Source organism: Rhinopithecus bieti, unplaced genomic scaffold, assembly GCF_001698545.2.
Source record: "Rhinopithecus bieti isolate Rb0 unplaced genomic scaffold, ASM169854v2 scaffold_38779, whole genome shotgun sequence".
NCBI lineage: Eukaryota > Metazoa > Chordata > Mammalia > Primates > Cercopithecidae > Rhinopithecus > Rhinopithecus bieti.
Genome location: NW_016816249.1, coordinates 228,827 through 235,388, shown reverse-complemented (window position 1 = coordinate 235,388; position 6,562 = coordinate 228,827). Strand labels below are relative to the sequence as shown.

At 35.6% G+C, this 6,562-nt stretch overlaps 1 pseudogene; it reads right to left on the bottom strand.

Moving 5' to 3' along the window:
* Positions 1-805: 805 nt before the first annotated feature.
* Positions 806-1,440, bottom strand: LOC108516927 (olfactory receptor 4F15-like; annotated as a pseudogene).
* Between the last annotated feature and the right edge of the window lie 5,122 nt (positions 1,441-6,562).

Below are 6,562 nucleotides of genomic sequence, written 5' to 3'. Positions count from 1 at the left end.
TGTCTAGGAAATACAGTGAGATTAGGAGGCTTTCCTTTGTTTTACCTGGTGATGGTTCATTACTATCAGCACCAGAAAGTCTCCCTGGTAGCTTGCCTCTGGTTTCCTAAAAAGGACACAGAATATTTTACATGAGACAGACTGTGTATACCAAGGATTAATGCATTCTTTAAAAATGACAAAATACTCCAAACACTTTGCCCTTTAAATGAGACAATTCTAAATCAGGAGTCTATATAGTCTCCTAAAGGGTAGTGGTAGACTTGCATCCCAGTTATGTTAATCAGCATAAGCATCCCTCATTTCTTGGTGTCACCTCTCCACTGATGCTTCCAAAAACTAACTTCCAAATAAACTACCTGCACTCAAAGTTTGTCTTTGGGTCTTCTTCTGAGGGAACCAAACCTAAGTAAGCTAGTAGAGCTACTAGTCCTATGTATATAACCATTCCGTATGATGATTCCTGACATTCCCCAGAGCAAGTCTGCAGTTATTTACAAACCTTTTAGGAAAAAGAAGGGATGTCATCTATCTTTTCTTATGTTCAAATAATCAAAAGTTAAATCATAAAAAATCATTTATAGATACTGCTGCTATCTGCTAAAGTAACACATATCATGGTAGATTCACATTCCAGTGCATTCTCATAGTGGTAAAAGCAGTGATTAAATGCTCTGTAGGAGCAGTAGACACATGTTCAGTAAGTAAATGACATGTCTAGTTGGTCAGTTTAAGTAGCAGATACCTAAATGAAGATATCCAACAGGCAGGCAAATGTACTTTTTTAGAGGTACAGCAATATCTGTCATAATGCCTGTTTGTTCAACCTTTATATGGCTATCTTCATATCTTTGTTCCTTAATGTATATATGATAGGAATCAAGGCAGGGTTATAGCAAAGTCAGCAATGAACAGGTATTTGTCAATTGAAGATGTGGGGAAAGGCCACACATAGAGAAACGTACATGGAGTTAAAAAACAAACATACAAACAAACAACCACAGTGATGTGAGCTGACAACGTAACAAGTGCCTTGGATAAGTCTCCTGAAGAATGCTTCCAGAGAGTGACCAAGATGAAGATATAGGAGAGGATTAGCAGGAAGAAGGTGCCCATGCTCATGAAGCCACTGTTGGCAGCAACAAGTAACTCAAACTTGGCTCCATCTGTGCATGCGAGTTTTATGATCCTAGGAAAGTCACTATAAAAGCTGTCTACTATATTAGGACCACAAAAAGGCAAGTTTATAACAAAAGCAAATTGGGACATGGCATGGATAAGCCCAGTAACTCAACCAGTGACTACAAATGAAACACACTTCAAAAGCCATGGCTGTGAGTAACACCATCTCTGCCCCTCCCATGATGTGGATGCAGCATATCTTGTCATAAAACCTTGGAAAGAAATTACTTCGTATTCATTTGAAAGGTCTGAGATCATCTTCGGGATTGTGATGGTGGAAAGGCCCACATCAGTGAGGGAGAGATTGGAAAGCAGGAAGTACATAGGAGAATGTAAGTGAGAATCGGTGATTACTAAAAATACAATGAAGAGATTTCCAGAATGATTCCTAAATAGAGCAAGAAGAATATCATTATGAGAAAAATTTTAGTTTCCCAAGAACTGGAGAGTCCCAGCAGCACAAACTCAGAAACCAAGGAGTCATTTATTCCATCAATTGACTTGAGTATAGGAACTGATTTTCATACAACCTGAGGAGAGAAAATGATGAAAAGTTAGAATCAGTGGTGCTAAAGTGTATTCTCTAGTTTGTTTTATGGGTTACATCTATTAAAGTCAGAAATCATTGAATTGGGAAAGACACAAATAAAGGAAATATAATTATAGTGATCAGAGAGTGACTACATAGAACGAGAAAGATAATTATGAATGTATTGGGTGGGAGAAAACGGAGTTACTTCCTTTTTATTTCATTAATATACTTTTCCTTTTTTTTCCCTCAAGGATGTTTAGATCTTTCCCCCAACCTACTTAGCTAGATGTTGTCCCATCCTAATAATCTCAGGTAACAGAAATTATTCATACGTTAATGTTCTTTCACTACCTTGCAACTTCTCTTTAGCTTAATTTCTTATTCCACTGCTGAAATGGAGATTTTTTAGGCCAATCATTTAATGTGTAATCTCATTTCACCTGTGTGTTTTGTTTTTGTTTGTACAATTAACTATAGAGGCCAAATGCACAGATTGAGATTATTCATCATGTTCAGCTCATAACACATTATTATCTTAGTGCATGGATGGACCTTGATAACCATAAATTATGGATACAAAACTGAATACCTGTTAGTAAGTAATAAATGTTATTAAACAATGATCATATTAAGAGATAACATGTTGTATGTCCTTTCTTTGTGAAGAACTTTGTTCTAAGCACACTATCTTTTTTAACTCTCATAAAATTCCATATACAGATACTGTTTTGTTAGTCCCATCATATAAATGAACTGAGTGTCAGAGGAATCGAGTGTCTGAGCCAAGACTTGTACCTGGAGGTGCAGGACACCATACTTCATGCTCCTAATCCCTTCATTGGCAATTCTTACAGTTTGTTCATTCCATGTCAAAATAATTCAGTTTCTACTGATGGCTTGTTTCATTCTCTATAGAAAGAAACTCTGGATTCTGAATACTTTATGCAATAATCTCTTTTCAATCATCATTTTCCTTGATCTCCCTGTAGAATCTGATCCTATTTATCATGGTCTTATTTCTGTAATTACCTCTCCCTCGGTTTCTTGTATTCTACAAAGTCATTTCCTTTCCCATCTCTTACAAGCAGAAATCCATTTGTTCACACTGTGGATTGAAATCTTTCAATTTTAGAAGAGAGTAGCTTTATGCAAGATCAAGAGCATGATATATGATTTTTCTAAACCAGTTGCTATTATCCCATTCTCCTTGGCCACGGATTTGTCTAAGGTGGGGCATATAACCCAGAACCGTTCAATGAGATGTAAACCAATGTCTTCTCTGGAGGACTTTCCTTCTCGAGCTAAAGGACAGCCATCATACGGAGATGGTATTTTCCTGGTCCATTTTTTATGCACTTAATGCTATTGTTATTCCTAAAGGTGCAGTAACCATGAAGTTCTATGATCCATATAGAACAAATAACAGTAAAAATTTCGAAAATATTTAGACCCCAAAGGTCATGTTGAACTACTTCACAAAAGACAGCCATAATTTATTTCCAGATTTCTCCTTGTAACCTGAGAAAAGTAAACCCTAGTTTGTTTCATTCACTGTAAATCAAGTTTTCCGTTAATTGCAGTTGCCTGCAATCTGAGTATTTCTATGAAAGATCTTCCCTAATTATTCTCCTACCTTTCTGATTTCTTCTCCGTATCTTCAACACACAGTGGTGATTACCCCTCAGCTCAGCCTTAATTTTTGGTGTGACTCAGAAGTTCTGACCTATTGGTTTTTAATTCAATATCAGGTTGCTTATTTTAAATAGTATCTACAAATTGAGTTATAAATCTGTAGCATTATCCCTGAATTCCAGGTTGTGATGTGGTATATACAAATGTAATCCCAACTTCACCTCAAGTTACCATGTGAAAACTGAACTCATTATGTTATAACGTACTTCAATGTTTCAGTACATTTCACTACCATTCTCCCAGATGCCTGGTGTATACACCTGTGTGGCACTCTTGTCTGTCCTTCACGTTCCATCTCCAGGTACACAATTTTTACTTTCAAACATTTCTCAATTCTGTTGCCTCCTCTGTCATTTTTTTTTATTTCAGTTTATGTATTTTCCCATCTTGACAACTGAAAAGACTAAAAGACTACTGAATGTACTATCTGCCTCAATTTTTCCCAAACTCGTCTATTTTAATAATCTGTTTTTAGATCTCTCTAACGTCAAATATCATCACTTGGCTCTCCTACTCAGTCTTTAGTGGATCTATCATAAGAATATTCTTGGAATCCCACAGCATATCACACAAGACTTGAAGAAGAATCAGCATAATTTGATTTCAGAGAGTATTTCCTCCAAAATTTTAGGGAATAAATGTACTGAGAAGTTACTGAACAAATTTCAAAATTTATTACTGAGAAAAATTTGTAATAAAATGGCAGAATTAAAAAATATTTTACACAGGATGTTTTAAATACAATTTGAAAACCAGCAGTCAGCACCTGATTACATATGAAACGTAAAATGAAGAATATAAAGAAGCCTGCTAATGCTATGGCCCAGTGACATAATGTAATGTAGACAAGAAGATTAGATCAAGTAACCTTCTTAGGAAGTAGCACAACTATAATCTTCACATATCACCAATTGTCTGCCTTAAAAACTGTAGTCAATTACATGGATAATATAAACTCTAATAAGATCATTTAAATAAATATGTAAAATACAATTTTAAGATATAATTAAAAGATATATTTTAAATGAAGTAATGTGCAATGTATGCATTCTGTTGAACAAAATGCAAACTTTCCTGATATAAACCCTAAATAAGTGGGAGATTTGGTCATGCTAATAGATAAAAAAATCAAAGTTATAAAGAATTCTCATTGAACTAATCTATGCAACAGCTACAGTGCTTAGGAGACATATTGGAATGATACAAAGGGATCCAAAATTTTACTTCAAAACTCAGGTAAATTGTGAAAAGAAAATGTAACGGGAATTCGGGGAGGCTTTCTGTAAAAGATCAGAATATGCCATAAACCTATAAGAATGAAACAATCATTATTTTAACTAAAATTGAACAGATAAATAGAACAAAAACACAGGAAGAATTAGATACATATTAGGGAATTTAGTATATAATAAGGAAGTCATTACATTTATGTGGGAAAATAAAGTATTTCTCCCACAGAATGATAATAGTCAATGATTGGTAAATGTGTAAGTCAACATTGGAATCATATAATTTTAAGTATCATTTATGACAAAACAAGTTCTAGGCAATATGTCTTAAATGTAAAACTAAAATTGTAAAACTTTAATTAAATATATATATATTAATTTTTAAAAATTGAGGTCACCCACTCAGGAGGCTAAGGCAGGAGAATCGCTTGAACCTGGGAGGTGGAGGCTGTAGTAAGCCAAGATCGCGCCACTGCACTCCTGGGCGACAGAGTGAGACTCCATCTGAAGAAAAAAAAAATTGAGGTTAAGAAAGCCTTTCTTCAAATTCAAAAAGTAGATTTTATTTTTTATCATTTCCTGGACAACATTATTATTATTAATTTTATTATACTTTAAGTTCTGGGATACATGTGCAGAATGTGCAGGTTTGTTACATAGGTATACATGTGCCATGGTGGTTTGTTGCACCCATCAACCCATTATCTACATTAGGTATTTCTCCTAATGCTATCCCTCCTCCAGCCCCCAACCCCTGACAGGCCCTGGTGTGTGATATTCCCCTCCCTGTGTCCATGTGTTCTCATTGCTGAACAAAATTATTAATCCTGCTGTTGCTTTGGAATTGAGGAAGCAGTGCTTCTCGGTCTCAGCTGATGGGAATGTGAAGTGTGTAATCCTTCTAGAGGACAATGGAGTAATGGAAGTAAAAACTCTTTTAACTGTGACATAGGAATTTTATTTCATGGAATTAATTTGTAAGGAAGTAACTAGACAAATGGCAAAATGTATTTGTAACATTATTTTACTTATCAGTGTGAGAATATGAACTGATTGTAACCATATTAAACGCACGTATCCCTAGTGTTCCATTATTGGAACACTAAATGCATAGGAGTTATTTATATCCTGCTGCTCAAGGTCATTGCCAAGGTCTGATTTTTCACACGTCTGCAATTCAAAAAATGGCAACCTCTGGCATAAATGGGTTAACTGTTTGATTAAAAGGGACAGATTAAGTGGATACATTTATCTGACATTGGTTTTGAAATGAGATTAAGTCTGTAGTAGCTAGAATGGAAGGTTATCAACAGAGAAACAGTCATAGAACATAAATCTTTTTATGTGAGGGGTACAAATAAACTTTCCATGAGTAAATATTTAATATTTACTCCAAATCTATACAGTTGGAAAGATTTTAACTAATTGTGTGCTGGTTTCTTTATTTCCAACCTAACTTGCTATATTTTTAGAAGTATCATTTTTTGTTTTTACAATTTAAAAGCAAGACATATCCCATTTGATAAAGAGGAAAGGAACATTTATACAGGAGGAATGTCTAATATGTAAGATAATGCAGTGTTTAAGGGCACAGACACGGCCAGGTGCGGTGGGTGGCGCCTGTAATCCAGAGGTGGGCGGATCACCTGAGGTAGGGAGTTCGGGAGATCGAGACCAGCCTGACCAACATGGAGAAACCCCGTCTCTACTAAAAATACAAAAAATTAGCCAGGTGTGGTGGCACATGCCTGTGATCCCAGCTACTCGGGAGGCTGAGGTAGGAGAATCGCTTGAACCTGGGAGGTGGAGGTTATGGTGAGCTGAGATTGTGCTATTGCACTCCATCCTAGGCAACAAGAGCGAAACTCCATCTGCAAAAAAAAAAAAAAAAAAAAAAAAAAAAAAAAAAAAAAAAGACCGGGGGGGG